The 24,333-nt window shown below is 43.8% G+C and overlaps 1 protein-coding gene across 7 annotated transcripts in view; it reads right to left on the bottom strand.

Annotated features, from left to right (window-relative positions):
* LOC113833667 (urea transporter 2) overlaps positions 1-24,333 on the bottom strand; it is a 253,969-nt gene that overhangs the window by 74,632 nt on the left and 155,004 nt on the right. The window contains exon 4 of one of the 7 annotated variants that reach the window (XM_027397964.2): positions 18,446-18,639. The exons of the other annotated variants lie outside the window; for them this stretch is intronic. The gene's annotated coding sequence lies outside the window, so the exon portion shown is untranslated. The remainder of the gene's footprint in view (positions 1-18,445; positions 18,640-24,333) is intronic. 7 annotated transcript variants of the gene reach the window in all.

The raw sequence follows: 24,333 nt of genomic DNA, 5'->3' as shown, positions 1-24,333 counted from the left end.
TCCCTGATATGCATTTCACAAGGTCCTACATTTTACTGTTCTCATGGATAACTAAGCAGTGGCCATACTGGCAATTATTTCCATTGGAGGCAGAGCCTCATTATGCAGGCCAGGTAGGCCTTGACATCACAATGTGTCCCCTCCACCCCCACCTCCCCCCAGTCTTTGTTTTCTGAGGGCTGAGATTGAAGTGAAGCGAGCAGGACCATGCCTAGCTCCCAGGGAATGTTCTGATGACTCACTTGTCATGTTAACTTCCTTGCTCATTAGCAAGCAGACACAACCGCTCAGTGCTGCCCCTCCCAGCAGCTGATTGTTTCAGTAGATTCAGGAAAGAAAAGAATCAAAGCTATTTGACAAAATGTACTTTTTTAGATAGAATTTATCAGTCACTTGCTAACTAAATTGAAGGGTTATTTTTATCTTGATTTTGTATTTTTTTTGTTTTGTTTTGTTTTCGGAAATAACAAGTTGAGTACCTCGAAAGACCAGGTGTCTAATCGACTTGGCTGGTGGTACTGATGGGTATTTGATAGGACAACAATTGACTAAACTGACAGGAATTTGAATGAGTTCAGTCAAAAATGCTTAAGGCTGTCAGCAGGGAGTATCAACAAAGTTTTGCTCCAGAGAAGTAAATGGATGCTGTGTGATGGGGAAACACAGGTCTTCTGGCAGCAAGGCACACATGGAAGATAATGCTTTGCAAAAGAACTCTTTGAAATAACCCAAATGGGTTTTTCTATCTACTGATCATTTGTATCATGGTTCCCTGTTTCAAGTCTCCCAGGAAGAGAAAATTGTCAGACAGTACTGTGGAAGTGAATGAAGGTGACTGTAGTTTTCATGTCACTCCACTGACTCAACACTAGTGTCATGCTTGGGGTAAGGCTGGAACCAGCCCATGATGAGCTGTGCAGTAGACAAAGGAGCTTTCAGTTCTCTATAGACTTTGCTTGTGACACCTCACCTTGCCTCAAATTCCCTTTCTTCTTTCTCCACCTTCTCTAGGACACATAGCACCCCATAACACCCCATCTCTGGGTTCAATACTCTTATTCCTGCCATGGAACAAAGGACAAATCACTCTACTCACTCTTTCCAATTAAGATCACATTTTCATCAAAGACTGGCATCAGTCAACCCCCTATGCTCCAGGCTCTGTGCGAGACACTGTCTATTGTTCCCCATTTAGCATTTATAGCTGCTGAGTGTTGGATGGCCTCTTGGTATTTCATGAAATAAGTTTCCTTGGCTGAAATTTAGAGCTAGAGTTCTGGTGGGCCTTTTGGCTTGAGCTGGTGAACTGGAATATCTAGAACTGGCCCTGGGTTCCAGGAAGAAGACAATGCTTGGGCATCATGAAGAGCTATGTACAAGTCACAAGAGCTAAAGCAATGGCTGGCACCAAAGGCTCTGACTGCTCATCTCTTTCGGTCAGCTCTGCCAAAGCTTCCTGCATAAAACCAGTGAAAATGCTCCTCATCTTGCTTGAGCAGTGTGAGTCATAGGACAGCTTACAGGTTCAGGGTCACCCAATTGTGTGGTCCAAGGTTAGACCTCAGTTCAGTGCCTACCATAGGCCATCTGACCCACTGATTTGAGAAAAGGGACTATTCAGGAGATCTGCCAAGTGACACCCATGCAGCAAATCTCTGTTTTAGGGAGTAGAGGGAACACCTTTTGGGTCTCTTATGCAAAAAGCTAGGTTGTTTGATAGAGGGGGAAACACCTGGTAGAGTCAAGACAGTGAAATCGAAGTGGTTACACAAAGACATTGGAAATAAAGTTCTAAGATATTTGAGTGGTAAACTGGTCCAACCCATTTCTCTCTTACTGTGTGGCTGCAGGGAAGTTCTATGGCAGTGTGTACACTGCCCTTTCTAGATGACCAGGGCCAGGACCAGCTGCTTGGAGATTGGTGGAAAAAATGTGGAAGATGTCTAATGGGTCTCAGTTCTGTGTAGGGACCTTCAGACAAACACCAGATGCTTTGCTATAAATGTTCCTTTATGATCCTATGACATTTTTTTTTTAACCCATAGTTCCTCCATGTGGCAAGCAGAGATAAAGCTCAGAGAGGTTAAGTGATTTGCCAAAGGTGACCAGCAGTGGCTAAGTCAGCATGATGGTACAGGCTGGAAAGATATGGATTTGGTTTGGCACAGGGCCTTGCAGAGCAGTACAGTGCAGCAGGGAAGGCTGACAGTTGACTCATGTTGAGATATGTTCCTTCTATCTCAGCTTCAAAATCTTGGGCAGATTGCAGGGCCTGTGTTCTTCCAGTTGTCAAATGAAAATAGAAAAAAATGATCTAAGGCCAGCTTTGTGAGCACGCTGCCAGCATGATTGTACATGATCCTATATGTAAGTCACTATCAATTCAAAAGTATTCAAAATTCCAATTATCTAAAAACCTTGAATTTATATAGAACATGAGTCATTGAATCCTCAGTTCTGCCTCATCTGCTATTCCTAGCTCTCCTTACTCCTCTGCTTATGGTCCCCAGGGCCCAGTCCAGTCTCTGTTTCTTGTTTCCCATCCAGATGTCTGCTCTCCTCCATACGAAAGTAGGCATAGGCATTAGGGAGAGTCAAGATGGGACACATGTACCCTGGAACATCTGAGTTCAGTGTTTGTTCCTGGTGTATCCTTGGGGCTCCATGTGTATTGTGTACTGTGAGACAAAGGTGGAAAGCAAAGCTGGTGTCTTCTGCTCCCAGGTGATTATGGTGCATCCATCTGGGTATTGGGGCAGACAGCCTAGTAGACTTTGCCTCTTTACAAAAGTACTGAGTGGAGCTCTGGGAACCTGTGCAGGGATGGACTTAGGAAGTGTGCTCCAGGCATGCAACATTAAATAGCATGTAAGACTATGATGGCAGAGAGTGAGCAAAGGAAGAAGGGGTGGAGAGATAGATAGATAGATAGATATAGAGACAGAAAGAGAGAGAGAGAGAAAATATTGTATACAAAATTTCATCTTTTAGCATTCTTAATTGCATCTAATTTTCCTTGAATTTTCAACAGCACCCCACACTTTCATTTTACACTGCTCCTTGCCAATTCTGTAGCTGTCAGTGTGTCTACTTCATGAAATATCTTGGGGATTAGGTGAGAAAGTCCTTAGAAATCTCCATACAGGATGTGTGTTTCTGCTGGAGCCAGAGCAGCCTGGTCAGCTCCCTTCACTATACAAAGGGAAGGCTATCACATGAACTGCATCCCTCAATCTGCCAAACCCAGGATTATCTGCCATCTTCCTCAGCCTTGTTCAGTTTCTCTGTGCCCAATGAGGAAATAGAGAAGAATTGACTGCTGCAGTGTTCAGGGCAAGTTGGGTGAGGCCTGTGTCAGGCATGTGACTGAACCCAATTGTCCCGCAGCCATACCCACTGTGTTATCTGCCTCATTGCCAGCACGATTATGAATTCAGGAAGAGGCTTCTGAAATGAGCCCTCGACTGGGAGAGGCAGTAATAGCACCGGTTATTAGTGATTCTTCCTGGATGGGTTAGGGTGTGAGCAATAGAATTAAATGAATTTCCTTTGAAAGATCTGCTGTGCCAAGTAAGAGATATAAATGCTACATTACGCTCCAAAAAGACCTCCAGGGTTTCATTTATAGACTTGTTTATATTTATATATTTATTGGAATGTTTATGACTTTCTGTCATTTTCACGTTGGAATCTCCCTGCTCATTATGGCTTTTATGGCTGCTGTTTGAGAGCACACTATCCCTTGATTTGATGAGGGGAAAGGATCCAAGAGAGGAAAATAAGTTTAATTTGATAAGTGGGGGAAAAGTCTTCTCTTGGAGGGGAAGTTGAAAAATGAAGTGAGGGGTCGGTGTGCTTTAGGGGGGAACCTAGAGAGTTGCCTGCTAGGAGGCATCTGGGGATGTCCTCTCTTGTCACTCTGTAGGGAGTGGAGACTCTGGCTTTGGGGTGGAGGCTATGTAGTGGTCTTAGAACAAATAGCTGTAAAGTCAGGTCAAAATCCCAAGCCTCTTTATGGATGTGGCTAATCCAGATCCACCCCCTTTCTTTTACTTATGTAGGCCCTGTTTAGCCCTCGGGTGCAGCAAGCACTTCTAGGGTCCCATGAAAATGTTTTAATTTCTTTTTAAAACCAGAAGAAAAATGCATAGAATCCAAATCATGTGATTTTTGTCTTGATACCAAGGCAGCCATAAAACACAATTTTTAATATTTTTTTATGGAGCAAGAGACCAACAAAAGCAAAGTGTCTGGGATCCCCCAGAAGTCATAGTGTAGGTATGCTGACACAGGCTACCTAAGAGAGCAGCAGGGGACATGGGCCACCCCTAGAGAAGGCGCAGCAGATAAGAGTCTCCAAGTTAACCTGCCATGGGTTGAAAGTCTTCCTCACCGACTCTGGAGAGACTGGGGCCTCTGTGCAGTCCAGTAAGATGAATAAGTAGTGTTCCATAGATAACCTATATTGGCAATACACAGCAAGTGTGCAGGCTCACTGACCTTGTTCACCTCAGTTTTTGTTTTTGATTCCACCCACTCTTAAGTCTCAGTGGCCTCAAACTCAAAATCTTCCTCTTGCCTCAGTCTCCTGAATGTTGGTGTTATAGGTATGCCCCATTGTGCTGATGCCCTGTGTCCTGGTTTCTAGTGGATCACAGGAATTAGCTGAGTATGAGGTATACATGTTTGGGTGGTCCATCCACAGAGAGATCCATGTAGCCACACACAAGTGCATGGCACACATCTGACTGGGGTATTTGGATTGGCCTGCATCTCCCCTTAACCTGATGTCTCAGGAGACTTCCTGGTCATAGGAAAGGAACCACCACTTCCTACTGCTTAAGATTTTTCCCCCATGCCACACCCCAAACCAGCATTTCCTGCTATCTTATCTTTTCTGAGTGATATCATCCTTCTTACCACCCTTGAGGCTGAGCTGCCTTAGACATTGTGTCTCTTTCCTGCATGGGAGAGTGGCCTCTTGACCAGTCTCTCCCCTTCTTCTGGAGCCTGCCTCCTCTATTGTCTACACAGCAGCTTATATCTTTGGATATGCAGCTCAAATCTCTCCCCAGCTCAAAACCCCTCCAGGGATTCCCTATCTACTCAGGCACAAGCATAGTCTGATGGGAAACTAGAGTTACTAGATTTTATTGCCCACCTCTAGCCAGTTCTCTGATGTCATCCTGCCTGTCACCTTCCCTGCCTTAAGCCCTTTATAACTATGTTCCCTCTGCTTAGAATACTATGCCTATCGCTTGTCAGTCCTGTGGCGTCTTCTAAGAAAGGCTGTTTCTTGCCTTTCTCTACCACACTGGATCCCTATCTTTTCCTCCCCCAAGTCCCTCTACCTTCTACCCCTTTAGAGTACTCACTGCTGCCTGCCATCCCATCCCATGTTACTGGCAAGAAGGAGGCACCACATCTCGCTCACATTTCAGGGCCTGCATTGAGTGACATGCTCAAGCAATATTTGCTGAGCGAACAGGCAAAAGACCATGGCTGCATCCCCATTAAAAACATCTGAACACTCCTCCCAATAGGCAGGCTTTCCACTTTCACTGCAGACTCAAATTCTTAAAAGAATCCTCCCAGGTCTCCTGGGGGCCCCTTGCTAGTTCTGTCCCTCACAGCACTGCAGATACTGTTCCAAAACAACTCAGTGTCTCCCTGCCTCATGATCTCTCTGCCTTTGGAAAGAGGAGCTTGTTTCCAAGACACACCTGGGTTGGAACCTCCCCTGCAGACACTTGCAGAGGCTTCCGTGACCTTCAGGGTGAATCACATACTTTATCTTCCTCAGGCCACCAACTGCTGTCCTGGCCTGCCTCACAGCTCAGTGTCAGCCAGCCTGAACCTTTCCTGCTCCCACAGACATAACTCGTATAGCATAAATGATCATGACATGAATCCTACTGAAACCAGTCCTCAAATTGACAGGAGAAGGAAAGGGGGAAGACAAAATCATTCTCTTCAATGAATTTCAAACTGCACTATGAGTGGGAGAAGCAAGAAGAGGGATGGATGGTAGGAGATCTGGGAAGGAAAGGGGTGCTGGGGTTAATTCTCCACAAACATTTGTTTATGAACTCAGAATTTGTGGGAGACCTGTGAGTCGGATGGATACAAGGAAGGGGCTGGCATGAAGGGTAAGAAGTGATGTTCATTAGTTGGGGGGTGCACAACAGGCAGGTTGTCACCTACTGAGCCTTGGGGGGGCTTCTGAGTCTGTCTTCAGGGGGAGGAAGAGGCAGGAGTGGAGTTCAGAGCCATATACAATTGTGATGCCAAGGTCTCAGCTTATGTGGTTGAGTCTAACAAAACTCTAACAGCACAAAGGTGGTTGTAGCAAAGAGGTGAATGTGGGCAGAGGGAGGAGGCGGCTGCAGGCTGCTCTGAAGAGCATGTGATTTATATGGAAGTGGGTAGGCACCCTCTGGAGGGGCCTAGTGCAGAATGCACTGTAGAAATTTCTAGCTTATTGGCCATGTGGGTTTGGAGGGGGGACAGCCAAGATGGAGGGTTTGTCTAACATTCAGCTGAAAAGTGGTAATCAACTAAGGCAACATGCTTTCAACCTTTCTTGGAGACCTATTTGAGGTTTGTATATGGAGAACTCCAGGACCATTCTAAAGGAGATACTGAAAATCCATGTTAGGGTCAGTGATGTTCCAGTCCCTTGGCCAGTGCTAGATGGCAAATAGTTCTGGTAGCAGGCAACCTATGTGTCATCTTGGTGGGATGTAACACCCCTCCCGATCCCCTGTTATATGATTAACTGCTAACTCTGGTGTTGGTGGGAAGGTCCCTTGCATGTGCAAGGTCCCTGATTCCCTGACTTGAAGAAAGGGAAATTCATGATAACATAAGATGGACCTGATTGGACCATCTTGAAAGGCTTTGAGAGCAGCAGCACTAAGCTTTCCTGAGAAAGGAGAAATCTACCTGAGGATAGCAGCTCGGCCTGTGCCCAGATGTACAGCCACTCTCCCCAGTGAGCTGCTACTGTACTTCTGACTTGCCTTGCCAGTCCACCATTGCATAAGCCAACTCCTTCCTGTAAACCTCCTAACATAGATTTTTCCTACTGGTTCTGTGCTTTGGGTTGAACCTTGGTTATAAAGCAATTGAGATAGGATCCAAACCCAGTCCCTGCCTGACCAAGCTTCCTGGGTTCATCTGGCCACATCACTTTCTGACATATCTGTGTCAGGAATCTGTGGAGGAACCAGCAGCCAGAGGAGTCTCTCTGAGGATGTCGAGGTTTGTGAGTGCTGTAGTGTGGGCAAGCAAGTATTTGATGGTGGGGTTTCACGTTTGCTTCTTATAGGAACCAGAACCAAACAACCCATCTCCTGCTTTCTAAGTTACCCCATCCCATTCTCTTGTCCAACTCCTGGGCAATTCCCTTTGGGGTTAATAGCTGACTGGAAATGCCCATTCCGGTGGTTGTCATCTCCCTTTATGTTCTGACATCTCTCTGATCCCTATTAAGGGTTTGAAATCGGTCTTCAATGTACTGAATGAAAATGCTGCTCTATCTGCTCATGTGTCCACCAGCCCAGATCTGTTCTAGATGGCCGGGCCAATTTACACCGCTTCTAATGGCATTCCAAACTTACAGAGAGCACTTGGCAAGGCAGACAATGCCACATGGTTCACCCACATTAGTTAAATTGAACTTATGCTATAAGGAGTGCCTTTCATCTTGCCATTATAGTCTAAGGTTAGATTTGAAGGAGAGCTAGGATGGGTGTGGTCTGTGCAGAGATGGAAGACCCCATCTCCCTCTAGTCTACCATAGTTGCCTCTTTTTGTTTGTTTTGGGCTCTGTACCTCTCAGCATGAAAGGCTCTAAGAAGCCTGAGAACAGTGTATTCATTCCATGATTCATTTCTGTGCTGTTTTCCTGCTTCATTCATGGATTGTGTATGTATGTGCGTGAACTCCTTAACAAGTATGGTGGGAACAGCTGACTCGGTCAGCTGTTGGCAAATTGTATAAGGGCGTGAAAGGCTTCAGAGTGTGTGGACAGAAGAGAGGTTGGAAAGATAGTGTAATGATCAACCTTCATTGTCAACCTGACTGGATTTGGAATCACACAGGAGATACAGCCCTGGGGTGCTGGTGAGGACATTTCAAGGACATTTACTTAAAGAAGGAAAAAAACCCATCCTGAATGTGGGTGGCACTGCTACAGGCACAGGAGTCCTTGATAAAAGAGTACCAGCATACCCTACTCACTGCTTCCTGGTGTTCCCAGATGTGAGGAGTCCTAGCTTCATGCTCTAAGTGCCATGAACTCTGCTGTACCGTCTATGCCAGGATAGAAGGCATTTTCATAAAGCATAAGCAAAACAGATCCTTCTTCCTTAAATAGCTTTTTGTCATGGCAGAAATCCTGGTGGAGGGCACTTAGGTTATGTTTCCTGGTGAATAACTAATTCACTTAGGGTCTGATTGATTTGGCTTAGTTAATGGTTAAATGGAAAGCTAGTTTATTACAGTGGTGAAAGTGTGGTGTTTGAAGCTACACTGTACTACATTCTAGAACTTTTTATGCTTCAACTTAAAAAAGGGAAAGAAACAAAAGAAGCCTACAAGACCAAAGAAGGTGTCATACACCTATAATTCCAGCACTTGGGAGGCTGAGGCAGGATTTTGAGTTTCTGGAAGCTTGGGCTACAAAGCAAGACACTGGGGATGGTATATAATGCAGGACACACACACACACACACACACACACACACACACACACACACATACACACACACACACCCCATAGTTTTTTGGTTGTTTGACAATACAGATTCCAAGGGGTCCATTTGGACACCATCAGGGGGGAGAGCAAATCTGGCCACTGAACACTTTAAGGAATAGCTCTGTGTAATTACCCACTTGTTCAGTGACTATTCATATAAGGAATACCACCCACAGAAGTACTAGAGACCACAGAAGTTGAACACACATAGCTCACATATGGAAAAGGGAGGATGAAGTCCAACATAGTCCACTGAGCTAGGCTGGTCTCATTGGAACGCAGTACTCATAGAGCAGAGACAGTCATGCAGGGGTCAAGTGCCACCTCCTCCTACTCACAGCTGCCTGTTTCTTTTGGCCACCAGAGTGGATAGGAATGCTATGTGGTGTGTTTTGGCTAGGAAGAAGAACCCAGGGGCTTGGAATCCCACCTTCAAGCTCCAGATCTCTGTCAGCATGTGTAGGAATCAATCCACCTATATCTGTTCCCCGAAGTATATACCTAAGTTCAGGTGGAAGCTGTGTTTTTGGAACTCTCAGCTTCTGGCTAGAATAGAAACTGTCTCCATGTACTATCCTGATGTGACATTGGCAACTACATCAGAGTATTTAGACAGTCAGACAATGGGTCACATTTTATTTATTGTAGGGTACTTTAGATACTCATAATTCAGGGTAGAAAAAAGGGGAGAGAAGATGGAAATCATCTAAAAATTTTCTTGTTTTACTATCAAACAAGCGGTACCAGAAAGGTTAAATGTTTGCACAAGCTGACAAGCAGGAGGATGGAAATGGCATCAACAAGCCAATTCCTCTCGGTCAGCAACTGTTCCTCTAGGATTTAAGAGAGGCCCTTGGATCTGACTGTTCTTGACCTCTCGATGCTGTTTATTAATTACCAATCCTGCCAAGTATGTGTAGATATTGGACTCTTTGTTCCCATGTCGTCTGGATGTTTTCTGCTGCTGCAAAGATTAACATCAAGGGGATTCGACTATCCTCCAAGACCGCACCATTTTCTTTTTCCCTAGTGCCTGACACTTGCAGTCTAGAAACACAGTAGGTCTCTTGGTAGGTGGCAGTCAGATTAACCTCAACCATAACTGCAATACCTACTGTATAGAGTTGATTCTCCCAGTTGACTTCTTCTACAGGTGCCTTCACTGAAGACACCCAGGACCTCTGGCATGTTGTGAAGGAAGCCACCTGGAGACATTTACAGCCTTGCTTCTCTAGGTTGTACCATGGCCCAGCAGACATGTCCAGAGCTGGTTAGTGATGTACACACTCAGAATTCTCCACAGAACCAATCTGCATTTCAGTAGGACTTTTGGGGGATGTGTATGTACTCTTGCCACCTCACAATTGGAGAAGCTTTGGGTTAGGGTATTAGAGAATTCAGGCATTATCACTCACTCATAGGAGGGTTTATATATCAAAAAGGTGAGGAAAAACTATAGTACTTAATTGAAAACAAAATAAAAATACCTTCAATAGGCATAATACTTGGGTGGCTGGGGTCTGATCTTTAGGGCTGTGCATTAGGTTGTAGGTGGGAGTGGAGGTGCGGAGGGTGCTGGGTAGTTTGGGAGCTCAGACTCAAGTTCACCGACTTGAGGTTCAAAGACTGGCTCTGCCCCTTGTATTTGAGACCGCAGGTAACTTGCCTCAGTTTCCATATTTGCAACCTGGGGGTAAGAGCATTCCTACTTTATAGTGTTGTTTCTAGTATGAGACATTTTCATTCATGTCTGGCCCACAGGATAGAGACTTAACACATTGTAAGTACTCAATCAATGTCAGTTTTGATTCTGATCACTTTCCATGCATGAAACCACCCTTGAGAGCTGCATCAGAAATGTTGCCAAGAGCAGGATGTGTGACATTCCCACTTCAGGGAACACTATACGGGTGACAAGTGGGTCATGGTATTTTGATATACCTTTCATCCCAAGGCTTGAACTTTAGATCTGTAGGGCAGCAGGGCATGGAGAAGGAGGGTCTGCATTTGGTTATTTGGTTTCCTTCAAGGAAACCACACACACACAGACACACAGACACACAGACACACAGACACACAGACACACAGACACACACACACACACACACACACACACACACCTCAATTGCCCATGTCCTGTGGTAGTTTCCAGAAAGCAAAACCAGCTCTCCTCTGGGGACTCTTCACTCTGTTTTGTTTGAAAATCAACATGTAATAGTTTTATGATATGAAATACAGTCCAATAGGAAATGAGCAAGTGTGCCCAACTTCTTTAGGAAGGGCTGTTTCATAGCTGGTGTGGTGAGGTAAGTCTGGGCCTGTGAATTCATGCAAAAACTAATGTTGTCAGCAGCTCTGAGCTGAGGCAGAGACTTGGATCCCTCAGTGAAGGCCTCCATCTGGCTTACCCAAAGAAGTGGTGGATTTTGGTGGAAGAACCAAATTAGGATCCAGAAGCCCTGGGTTTTCAATTTGCTGGACGTTGGACAACACCCCTCTCCCCCTGCCACCACCCCCTTGATCCCATAGCTGTAAAACAAGGGGGAGAAGGGGTGGAGTCCACATGTCTGCCAACAATTGCTGTAGTCTGTTGGGCTTTGAAACCAATCACCTCTGCAGTTGAACTCCTTGCAGAAAGATGCTCTCCAACCTGAGGCAACATTGTGGTGACCACCCTGTTTCTAGGGAAGAGTCAACTCTGAGGCAGCCTGCTCACTCTGGTCTGTGCTCTGAGGCCCACACTTAGAAATCTGCAACCTCTTTGGAATTCCCAAAATTGAACTCCCTTCCCAGCAGTGCCTCTGCCTGTTTCCCCGGCCAGCCTCACCACCTCCCCCTTCTTCAGCAAGTTAACCAAACTCTCCCTTCGTGGACAGTTCAATGGAAAGTTAGTCTGAAACGACAGTGTATCGTATTTCATGAATTTAATAGGGTTTTCATGATTTTACAAAGTGCCTCTACCAGACACTCGCAGCTGGAGGCGGCTCAGCGGGAGGCTGAAGCCCTGCATCTGGGTTTTTCAACTCTTGCCAAAATCCATTGAATTCGATCCGGAATGACTATGAATCTTTGGAATGTACAGTCCCCTTTCTTTCTCTTGCCTTATCCAAATGAGAGAGAGAGAGAGAGAGAGAAAGAGAGAGAGAGAGAGAGAGAGAGAGAGAGAGAGAGAGAGAGAGAGAGGAACACCAGGGTTGGGGGGAGGTGGGAGAGGGTGTGTGGAAAAGTCCTATGAGAATTCCATATGGAAACACTAAACGTGCATTAGAAAGGATTTCCTATAAACAAAATCACAGTCAGGGATATTGGCCCCTCACCATGTTCAAAACAAAGAGCCCTTGTGTGTGTGTTCGTGTGTGTTTTAAAACATATACATATATTCATTTGGGGTCCTCTCCCAGGCCCCCTTCCTCTCTCTGACTAACTTACCCCCTCTTTTCCTCTCACCCACCCCCAAACTAGCCCCAAACTCCTAACACAAGAACAAACTTTAATCGCTCTGTGCAGTAAATCCTCTACAAATAAATATCCAGCGCGACTTCAAACACGCTTAATTGGAAGCACATGGGAAGAACTCTGCAGTCCTGGCCGAGGCTACAGAGCTGTAATTTAACGTTATGATCTGCCATAAATATGCGCCATAATGAGTGCCGTTTGGGTTTCCCTTCTGTGTATCAGAAAACTGCAGGTTTGAGAGGTGTTTTTTTTTTTCTTCCATGTTCTTTCCCCCCATCTTTTGCTTTGCTTTTGTTCAGTCATCAGACTTCACATTTCACATTCCCACCTACCAACTCCAAACAAGGACGACCACAACCAAGCCAGCCTTTGTCTCCCTTTAACCTTGCACCCACAAAACCCTCACTCTAAACCACGCGTGACTGTCCTGTCTTCCCCTTTGCTGTAAAAGAATTATGGTTTAGGGTTATAGGGCTTTAAAAAAATGTGTTCAGTCACCAGAATGGGAGAAATGAGGTTAAGTTGTTTCTGGGCCCTCTAATGGTTTTATCATAGAATGGAGTGGAACAAACAGGCAGGGATGGCAAAGTCTGTCCTTTGCTTCCTAGTTGCTTTAACTAAAGTTTTGGGGTTCCTTGGAACCCAGCTTTTCTCAGAGACCACCTCAAGAGGCATTTCAGAGGAACCCTTTGGCAGATGAACTGTATGGCTATAGTTCACAAGAGAATGGGTCTTTCCCAGGTCCAACAGAAGTCATGTGACTCAAGACTTAAGACCAATTCTAATTCCACCCTCAGGATGAAAATCATTTAGTTGCAATTATTTGGGGCAACCTTACTGGAGTGGAGGCTTCAAGCCAAGCGGGTAGGAGAAACCCATTTTGGTTTCACAAGGAGTGAATCCAATGCCACATTCTCTGCACATAGAATTGCTGAATTTCAGACCTGGGAGGAAACCCAGAGGCCACCCAGACAAAGGCTCCTGAAGTGCTAGTCTTCTGTAGTGTCCGTGATTGCTGACATCCAGCTTTGGTCAGGGCCCTTTTGGGGATCAGGATCCCACAGGTTCCCTGCCAGTTCCCCTCCTTTCAGAGAGTTTTAAAATGGCACAAAGCTGATGCTGCTGTGGAGACAGATTCTCATTCTCCTTCCCTGTTTTTTTCTGGTCCCAATGTCCTCTCAAGTAATTTAGAAAAATTCAAATCTGTTTTTTGTTCTGTTTTCTTTTTTAAAGGGAACTCTTTCCATTATCATAGCCAGCCAATCTTATCCCTCTTTAAGAGTCAGAAGGGATCAACTTTGAATTTTCAATCAGCCGTTACCTTTCATTCAACATACTTTACACCTGTCCTTAGAATGTTGGCTTTGTTTGTTTTGCTACAAAATGGGGATAATAATGCCACTAGGTCCTACATTCTGGAGTAACTATAGGGATTGCAATGAGATGCTGTTGTTTCTTTACCAGCATGGCAAGGAGTGGGGGCTTCCTCACACAGCTTCTCGTCATCACTGAAATCACCTGCTTTTCCTACCTGTGCAGCTCTGGGCCAGTCCTTATCTCCACTGAGAATTTGGTTTCTTCACTTGGGAAACCAAAGGGCTGCATTCACATGCCTTCCACAATCCCTTCTAGTTCATCAGCTTCACAAGGGTGGGTATTAACACCTAGAGTGGAGTTCTAGACTTCTGTGTCTTAGAGCTTATCAGCTTTTGCTCATTGATCCACTCGTGTGGACATGGAATTGACTGGAAAACCAGGCCATGGTTCTGGTCTCCTAGGAACCTATCTGCGGATCCATGAGAAAAGATCCACAGAAGAAACAACCAGAGGGTAAGGTGAAATAATTTATTACCATGTGCTCCAGAGTGTCCTGTATGGGGGTTCTGTTTTCAGTGTTGGTACACTGTGAAAGCAGCTAACTGTGTCTTGCTAGGTTGTGAGCTATGTCTAATCAGTAATATTAAGGTACTGGGATTGTGGATGCATAATTAGAAAGCTAAATCAGAGTAAGGATTCTTTTTCTAACAATACTACTCTCATTCCTATACATTTCATTATAGGTTTCTAAATTGATAAAGAGAGGTACTGGTTTAGTTATGGTTTCTATTGCTGTGATGAAACACCATGACCAAAGCAACTTTAAGAAGAATGGGTTTATTTGGTGTTCACATCCATCACTGTTCATCACTGAAGGCAGTCAAGACAGGAACTCAAACAGGGCAGGAACCTGGAGGAAGGAGCTGATGCAGAGACCATGGAGGAGTGCTGCTTATGGCTTGCTTCCCATGGCTTGCTCAGCCTGCTTATAGAACCCAGGACCATCAACCTAAGAGTGGTCCCACCCACAATGGGATGGGCCTTCCCCCATCAATCACTAATTAAGAAAATGCCCTACCGGCTTCCTTATAGCCCCATCTGAAGGAGATATTTACTTAATTGAGGTTCTCTCCTCTACATGACTTTAGCTTGTATCCAGTTGACACAAAACTGGCCAGCACAGGTGCAGAGTTCCAGCTGGCATTTTATCTACTTTGTTTCTCACAACATAAGGCTACCACTTCAATTCCTGCCTATGCCTCAGGGTCAGTGGTCTATTGAGCCCTATTTGGCTTGCATATAGCAATATCCAAAGGGTTCTGGTACATTTGCTTATGGACTGAGAGATGGAAGAAAAATCTTGCTGTTCTAACAGAAGAGCAATGCCTCAGTAAGTGGACAAACTTATACTGTATTGGGCACAGTCAAGGCACGAGGCCACAGCCTGGGCCAGGACACCACTGTGGGTCATCTGTACTATGCAATGGTTGCCAGTCCTCTACTCTCGTGTCATTCAAAATAGTCCTCATCTACCAATCAGAAGGATCTTTTCTTTTCAACACATAGATCCTAGTTTTTTTTTTTTAAAGCAAGAATACAGCATGTGAAATGAGGCATCTACATCTGTTGCCTTAGTGAATGGACAGAGCAAGGTCACCCTTTGGCAATAGTCTGTGAGATGAGAAGACTCTTGCCTGTACTCCTTCAGAGACAACCTTAATAATACAAATGGGTAAGATAATAGGTGTTGAAGAGTTCACAGATGACCCAGGAGTAGGTGGACTTGAGATGGCTCTGACCTCATACTCCTCAGTGGGCACATGCCGATAGACAACTATCCCAGAAGAGCTCCCCTCAAGCTATTGCTCTAACAAAAGCATCAGCAGGGAATATTAGACACAGATCTATCTGGAACTAAGCTTCTCTGGTTAACAAAACCTGCATAGTTGGGCAGATATGGTGTCAGCTGATTTCAAAGACTTGAGGGGCTGCCAGGTGGCTGAATGTTTGACTCGATCACCTCCTTGAGTTGGAGGGTAGAGAAAGGAAGGAAGCAGGTATCTTAGGTAGGAAAGTAGTTTCGAAGGAGAGTTTCCCACAAGGCTTGGGGTCTAGGGACCATTGCAAGTTCTGGAGACAGAAGGGTCAAGCTTAGTGTAGTGAGCAAATGAGGCAGCTTCTGTTATTTCCCCAAGGCTCAGGCCTTTTCGGTTCTCTGCCGTGGTAAAGGGGGATGGCATCTGCTCTCAAGGCCTCTGTTTCTACACTGTGCCCTGTAGAGTAGCGGGGCTGTAGAGGAGCAGGGCTATAGAGGAGTAGGGCTATAGAGAAGCAGAGCTGTAGGGGAGTATCAGGGCTGTAGAGAGCAGAGCTATAGAGTAGCAGGGCTCTTGGGCTCCTCACCCTGGCTTTGCCTGGCTATTCTCTCTCTTCTGCTGTTACTCCTCCTTTAGCATTTATTCCCCACTAGACTGCAAATGTGCTTGCTTCTTCCAGCCTAAAAATTGGTCTTTGGGCAGAGTTCCTGTTCAATTACAGTCTTACCTATCTTTCCTCTGCATCATGTTTGAAGGTGGCCTCTGCTCTAAGTCTTATTTCCTCAGCCCGTATATTACATTCTTAAATATCTGCATCTGTATTGTTCCCCATGGTTCTGTCTTCATGGCATGTCCCTCTTTATGGGCGCTCGCTCACCTAATATTCTCTCTCTCTCTCTCTCTCTCCTCTCTCTCTCTCTCTCTCTCTCTGTGTGTGTGTGTGTGTGTGTGTGTGTGTGTGTGTGTGTGTGTCTTGGCTTTGCACCTTTATAGGTTTGTGACCACAAACATGTTACATAACCTCTGTGCCATGGGAGAGTCATCAGAAAAGGGGTTACAGAGAAAGTAGACCCCCTAAATAGGACACTGTTTTGACTGGTTAAGGAGAAAGAAAAGTCTTTCAAGTAGAGGAATTATAGGACCCAGGGGAAAGGAGGAGTATTTTTATATCATTTGAACCATGGAACCAAAAAGCCTTCTAGACCTGTTATGGAGCAGGTTAATCATAAAAGTGTACTCGAGCTGTTCCAGCATCCTTCATTAAGTATTTCATAACTTTTCCCCTCCATGATTGTGTGTCTTAGAGGACACAGCTACTTTCTTCCTTTTTATATCATCCCTGGCATTGGGCAGAAGTCTGAGAGTGGAAACTGTGAATGTTGACTGATGTTGAACTTCACTGTGGCCTTATCCCTACAACTTATAAGGATACCCAATTTTATTACCCTGACCCTTAACCACTTTGAAAGACACCTGGATACAGCTGACTCTTGCATCTTGGGCAGCATCTTGACCTGGAGAATGTGGATGCTAACAATTGGACCGAGCAGCTTCTGATGTAAAAGGGGAGGAGGTACCCAGTAATCATTAAAGGCCTTCTGGGAAGATTATTATGGAATGGGTGCTGATTTAAAGTATGTCCATTGATTATCTGGCACATCTCTGTCAAACGATGCAGTACAGTGTATGTTGCCTTGGCTAGTTTTCATGACTTGCTGGTTACAAGTAGTAACACAAGTAATACTGGGTGACTTAGAAGCTACCTCATAAAAGGCAAGAGAACTTCTGGCTCTCCTGTAGCTTTGAGAAACTCTTGGAACTCAAAATGCCATGTGTATTGGCCATGTGTTTTGTTTTCTGTGTTTTGGTGCTTTGATATCTGAGGCCATGCTGATCTTGGCCTAGTTAATTCCTAGAAGTAATGAATAGCTGCTTTGGTGAGTGTTCCTTTCATGTAAGGCAACCAATCAACCACAAATATATACCCCTGGCCATCATTTATGGAACTCTCACACCCCTGGCCACTCCATCTACCTGTCTGCAGCACCACAGGACTGTGTCATATACTAGCTAACTTGAGCTAGCCCCTGTATGTGAGAGCCGGATGTAATTATTCAAATAAGCCAACTTCTAGCTTTGTATACCTTTCTAGATAAATATAATAGACGCATATTCCAAACACCCCCTTCCCCAGTGCTAATGCTGTTGCTGCCTCATCTGGTCTGCCACATTGTGGTGTCCCACCTCCACTTGGCCCTCATGGACATGACCAACCATCTTGGCAGTGGCAATTGAGTCATCCCTGAATAATGAAACCTGTGGTTTAAGACAGCGTGTGTGTGTGAAATCTGGTGTGCTGCCGGGATCACATGGGGAGAGCACAGTGAGAAAGAGGGGGATGCAAAGGGGTGTTATTGGTCAGCTTTTCAGTCCAGTTGCCAGATCTATCAGGGGCTTTCAAGAAGATCCCCACTCTTGCTCCAGCCACTGAAAACCTCAAGCAAGAACTGTCAATCAACCATTGGAACCATCAGAAATAAACAAAAAAAAGAGAGAGAGAACTTTTTTTTTAACACTGAGTTTGCATAGTTTATAAATATCTAAAACCAGAGAGATAATCAAAGTCAAAATTCTGCCTATTTTATCCCCATTCTTTTTGATGCCAAATCACTATTTGTGTTTAAAACGGAAACCCCTCCAGCCTTTAGCAAGATGCTGTAGCCTGCCCCAATGCCCCACTCAAAGCACTAGTAATAGCTCTCTTGTGTCACTCGGTGCAGTGCCTAAAAGAAAACATCTAAAACTATTTGGAAATATTTCTAAGGGCACTATGATGGGTTTCAGAACTCAGCATGGCCAATCAGAAAAAAAAGTGAGGAAGAAAAAAAAAGAAAGAAAGAAAACAAGACAAACTTGGCTTTCAAAGGAAACGGAGGATCTGGAGAGCCTTCGACTCTTTTGATTTATATTTAAACATTTCTTGAGATTGAAGTCTTGATTAGCCTAGTTCTCTCAAGTTCTGCCTTAGCCTTGATTTATGGGGAGGCCAGGCCAGTGCAAAATGAAAGCAAAATGAGGTGTTCTTTAAAATTACCTTGGCTCCCTTGAAGGAGGGCACAAGTGCTCACAGGGAGATTAAAAAGGAAGTGATGAGATGAGCTTTCGAGGCCCTGTGGCAATGTGGGGAGGGAGCCAGTGAAGGATGGATGCAATCTCTGCAGGTGAACCTCTTGCAGGATGTTGTGTTTAGCTGGGCTCCTAGACGGAGCTCTCCATCAAAAGGTATATCTGAGAAATCAGAAAGGCATTTTGATTTAGTGACCCCCTCCATCTGCAGCTAGAAGGGAGGGACTTCCTGTGTGGCCAGAATAGAAGGGGTGTGGAGTTAGGGGCTTGTTGCTGGGTTTTGGTAGTAGCATCCTGGGTTACTGTGGTTTAGGGGCTGAATCATCCTCTATCCAGGAAGAGGTAAGTTTCTGATCCAGGCTCTTAACTTTTGCAACACCCTGAAACTCAGAGAGGCTAGCATGGATTTTCTTGGAGACCACAGTTCTCTCGTTTTAACTTTGCCAGGAGTGCCCAAAGATGAGCAATTCCCAAAGCAGATGGCTACAGCACCATGTCCATGGTCTGTGGGCTCCCTCTGTTGTCTATACTTCTTGGGCAGATTATACTGGTTTTGTTTATGTGCCAAGATTCAAGTGGTGTTCAAGTGATGGCTGTTCATAGGAGATATGAAGGAACATGGATGCCTGAGGTCTGTAATAATCATGTGTGTGTATGTCTGTTAAAGTGTGAGTTGGAGCCAAGTGGGGAGGGAGGGAGGGAGAGAGAGGGAGGGAGGGAGGAAGGGAGAGAGAGAGACAGAGAGAGAGACAGAGACAGAGACAGAGAGACAGAGAGAGACACAGAGAGAGACAGAGAGAGATATATCCTACCAGAAAGTTGAGGATGTTGAGAAATAGAAACGAAAACTTGGATTTACTTGCCAATGAAGAGGATAAAGCATATTATATTTTATAGTTGTTGTTTTGATTTGTATTGGTGGCCTGGGTCTGAAAATGTTAAGGAAAGGTTTATGCAAAATGTGTTGGTCTCTCTAGGTAACAACCTGCAGTGAGCTCTGCGTTTCTCTTCCACTTTACCTTGAAGGTAGGATGGTTCCTGTGTTACAGTATTGCTTCCAACCTGAACTCCTATGCTTAGGAGTTGGACTGTAGCTGTTGTATGGGAAAACCCTTAGAGGTAAGTGGAACATTCTGGCCCCATCCTATGCTTTTAACCCAGTATGATGATACTCTTGGTTGTTAACTTGACTACATCTGGAACTAAAACCCAAAAGGTGGAGGACATATCTGTGAGGGATTTATTTTATTGTTACTATTTTTGCTTAATTTGAAGTAGGAAGAACCACTTCTTATCTGGATCTTTGAGTTAGGAAGGTACAGGACTTCAATCTGGATCTCAAGGTGGGAATATACACCTTTAATCTGGGCCACACCTTCTGTTGGAAGCCAATATAAGGACATGGAAGAAGGAAGCTTTTGCTCTTTGCCTGCTTGCCCTCACCTTGCTAGCAATTCCATTACTTCACTGGCATTGGAACTACTTCTTTGGAAGTCCAGCATACCAACCTGTGGCCTGAACAACTATTAGATTCTTGGAATTTTCCACTTATAGCCAGCTATTGTTGGATTAGATGTAATGCAGTCTACAGGTCATTCTAATAAATGCCCTTTATATACATACATAAATACATAATCACATGTATTCATTCTGTAATTCTGTTACTCTAGAGAACCCTGACTAATACACCTACCTTCCGCTATTTCCCTCTCCTCCGTGAACTTTCTGTGTGATAATGCAAGTCCCTTTAGCACAACTCCAAGTTTCTTTTCCCTGTGTTCCCTTTCAACAACAACCAGGCACATACACACCACAATCATGTACATACCAGTGAATATGCATACATGTGTGCATTCGGGAGACTAATTTTCTTCATCATAATTCACTCTTGACACTTTGAGTAATATTTCCTTTCCTCTCCATTCATCCCAATAATACCCACATCAAAAAGATCTAATTTAAACTTCTTAAAGATCCATTGGTTATTCATTCATCAATTCATTCAATGTCTAGTAACTGACCCTCTGACCCTGGTTAGAGACAGGAAGACATTTTCTTTCCTATTTCAACTAATTCTGATCTTTATTTTCCAATTTGAGAGGTGGCTCAGAAGAAGTTAAGATCACTGGCTGCTCTTCCAGAGGACGTGTGTTCAATTTCCAGGAATCACATGGCAGTTCACAATTGTCTATAACTCCAGTTCCAGGGTATCTGACACCGCCACACCAATGCTCATGAAATAAACTTAAATCCAACTTGGATCTGATACAACACCATTACCACTAGATTTCAACAAAATATCAGCATCGTTATTTAATTTTCCCAGTTGTAAATTTTGCCTCTGAAAAGTAGATATGTATTTCTCCTGAACAGGTTCTCTGTGGGGCTACCTCTTTTTACCATTCATCAGCCACCAAAGAGTTTAGTGATATAAAGTTGATATGCAGTGAATACCTACTGTATTAATGATAGGCAGATTGATGGATGGATAGATTCATTTGTTGCTAACCCCCCATCCACTTAAAAGAAATTTCAAAGAACATGGGTGGTCTGGTTTTCATCCTTTTTCTGCCACCATTTATCATCCCATTGGATTATTGCTAATCTGTTATGCATCTATCACGCCTAAGTTTATTTAAATGTATTGAACATATTGATACTTTGGACTGAATTCTTACAAAGAATGATTTCTGTATTACAAGATTTTATTTGTAATTTATAACAAATTATTCTTCTAGACATTTGTTGAAATGAATAGGTTCAGCTATTTATTCTTTCTTATTATTTCCATATGGCATTTGGTTTGTTTTTCTAACATTTATTATAGTAGGCATGAAATTCCTGTTTCCATCACCTTTTTTTTCTAGTAAACAGCTTGTATTAGAGCAGTGACCCTCAAAGCAATGGTCCCCAGAACAGCACCATCAGCACCCCTGGAAACTTGTTAAAAATGTGATTATCATAACCCAGTTCAGAGCCATTTGAATAAGCCCTGCAGGTAATTCTGATGCATGTTTAGGTCTAAGAATCTCTCAGTCAGTCAAAAGAACATTGAGCTCTCAGTGTAGATGAATGAATCTCAACATGTGAATTGTGGCCCCTTCAGGGGCTGAATGACTTTCACAGGGGTCGCCTAAGACCATTAGAAAACACAGATACTTACAGATTCATAACAGTAGCAAAATTACAATTATGAAGTAGTAGAAAAAATAATTTTATGGTTGGGGATAACTGCAACATGAGGAACTCTAAGGTCACAACATTAGGAAGGTTGAGAACCATTGGTATAGATCCTGAACTTTGTCTTTGGCTATGGGACTCTGAGTCTTAGTTTCCTCTTACTCATCCTAGGATGGTGTATTTAGGGACAAACATTTTCCTTTTAGAGGTTTTTGTTGTTGTTTTTGTTTTGTTTTGTTTTTAACTGGTGAAAAGACCATTGGTGTTCACAATGCTGTTCTAAAGATCAGGCAATTCATTGTTTATACACCATTATAGAATTTCCTTTTAACCAACCAGAACCGAAGAAGCTTAGATTCTCATGATTTTACATTAAGTTGCACAATCAAAACATCTTGATTTCTACCATATGTAGGTGTTGGGAAGCACATCTGTTTGCCCACAAGATATAACCAAAGTGCTGGAATAAATGGTACATACAATGGATACTTCTCAGAAGAGGAAAGAACTTCCAAGAGCTGGGGTGGTCACACATGGGAGGTGGCATACCAAAGTTGGGGTCTTGAATTAGAACTTAAAGATAGGCTATGGAGATGTGAATGACAGCCCAGGTGGTTTCAGAGTAGTTCTAGTAGATGAATTCTGAGCTTACATATTCAGACTAAAATAAGGGTACAGAAGGGGAACAGTAAGTATATCAACTTTTGGGAGAGAGAGAGTGTGTGTGTGTGTGTGTGTGTGTGTGTGTGTGTGTGTGTGTGTGTGTGTGTAGCAGCATGATGGAAGCAAAGGAATCTCAAACATCTAACTGAGCACATTGGCTACAGAGATCTCAGGTCATATTTCAGGTATCTCCTGTGCCAGGGGTATAGTTACTTGGTTTCTGGAAGTATCTTGCCTCAAGCTTTCAGGAAGGAGACAAATGATATTTGAACCCTTAAACATCTATCTTGAGAATTGCTCAGTTTGTTTGGTGTGGCCATTCTAAATGTACAGGTGTTAACTAAATCGTAACAGCTTTAAAGATTAGCCCAAACACAATGTTTCAGATGCCCCAGAGTGATGGAGGCAAGCTTATTATGGCCTTTGTTCTTAGCTGTAGCTATATGTTAGGGTGACTAGAATTCTAACAACAACAAAAATACCCAACAACCCTCATCTGGATTCTGTCCCACAGATTTTGACTTAATTGGTTATGGGGGGCATACATAGTTAATTATAAGGTCCACCCTGAATCAAAAGGTTTTAATGTGCAACCAGGGCTAGGATTTACTTCCCTGGGGATCCAGAAGATATCATTGTGGGTATTTGATGAGGTTCAGGCACCTGAACACATACTATGTCCTGTTGATTTAGGAAATAGTTCTGTTGTGTCAGACAACAATCATCTCTGACTTTTGGTGGCTCTTCAGTTAATGGAGCAGACTGACCTGATCATGAAAGGTTGAGGAGCCCAGCAGACATGGCTAATTTTGGTTGGAGCATTAAAAAAAATATAGACCCAGAGAAGCAAGCATAGTGTGAGTTTCCCAGTGGAGTAGTGCAAAGACTCCGGGGGCAGTGTCTGAAGACCTGATGCCCACTGAGGAATTCAGAATTGCAAATTAGGACCAGAGCTACAAAAACAATTGTCTGATTTCTTAGAATTTCATAGCCATCATATGTTTATTTTTTTATACTCTCCTCTGCAGCTCCAAAACAGCTACCAGTAAACCCTTGGATTTACAAAAGGACAGCAGGCTTGTTGCCAGGGCCTGAAGGAAAACTGGAGGGCTTTGTGGTATCGTTTCTGTAGGGAAGGACTCCAAACACAGCCTGGGTGGGGTCAGCCTTCCAGAGGAAAGAGCAGAGCTGATGGAACAATGCCAGCTGGATAGAGTCCTTTGCATCTCTATTGTGTTTAAAAATGGAACCAACAAAACGCTAAGCACACAGAATTTATCAAATAAGGGCTTGTAATATTGACATGTGTTCTGTCTGTTTTCCATTCCTGTGGGTTATGTATCATTGAATGTGTTATTTATCATCTCTAGCTTACTTCCTCCTGGGTAAAGGGGGACATATCCGTCTTCGGGAAGTGTCTTGATGGTACAGAGGAGTGACTCTTTTAAAATGGCACATCTTTAATGATGCATTATTTCCCCCAAGTCTCATCTCTTATATTAAAAATTCATCTATCCACACATCTGTTTGTCGGCCCATCCATCCATCCATCCATCCATCCATCCATCCATCCATCCATCCATCCGTCCATCCACATATTTATCACAGTTTTACTGAGTATGTGCTATGTACATGCCTCCACTGTAGGCACTTGGGATTGAATACAGAACAATAGCAAAAGACCCTAGTCTCATGTTGTCTTCAGCCTAGTGGATGAAGACACAAACCCCATAATTCATCTTTGTGTGTTTGATAACAGAACAAGGACAATCCAGTAACACTTTTCCTACTTCTGCTTTCCTGGTTTGGTGAGTATTAAATGGTGTTCCTAGTACAGGCACACAGCGCATGCCTGGCCTTCTTCATGTGTTGAACTGCCCAAGGCAGGTAGTCCCATGTGAAAGAACTGAGAACAAGAGTATTATACAGGTCCATTAACACGTTCAATATAGTACTGTTTGAAGATTTGAACATACTTTGTACAAATAAAGAATGCTATGATTTTTAGAATTT

The sequence above is a fragment of the Cricetulus griseus genome, chromosome 2 (assembly GCF_003668045.3).
Source record: "Cricetulus griseus strain 17A/GY chromosome 2, alternate assembly CriGri-PICRH-1.0, whole genome shotgun sequence".
NCBI lineage: Eukaryota > Metazoa > Chordata > Mammalia > Rodentia > Cricetidae > Cricetulus > Cricetulus griseus.
Note: the sequence above shows the minus strand (reverse complement) of the source record. Positions and strands in the feature narration are given on the sequence as shown.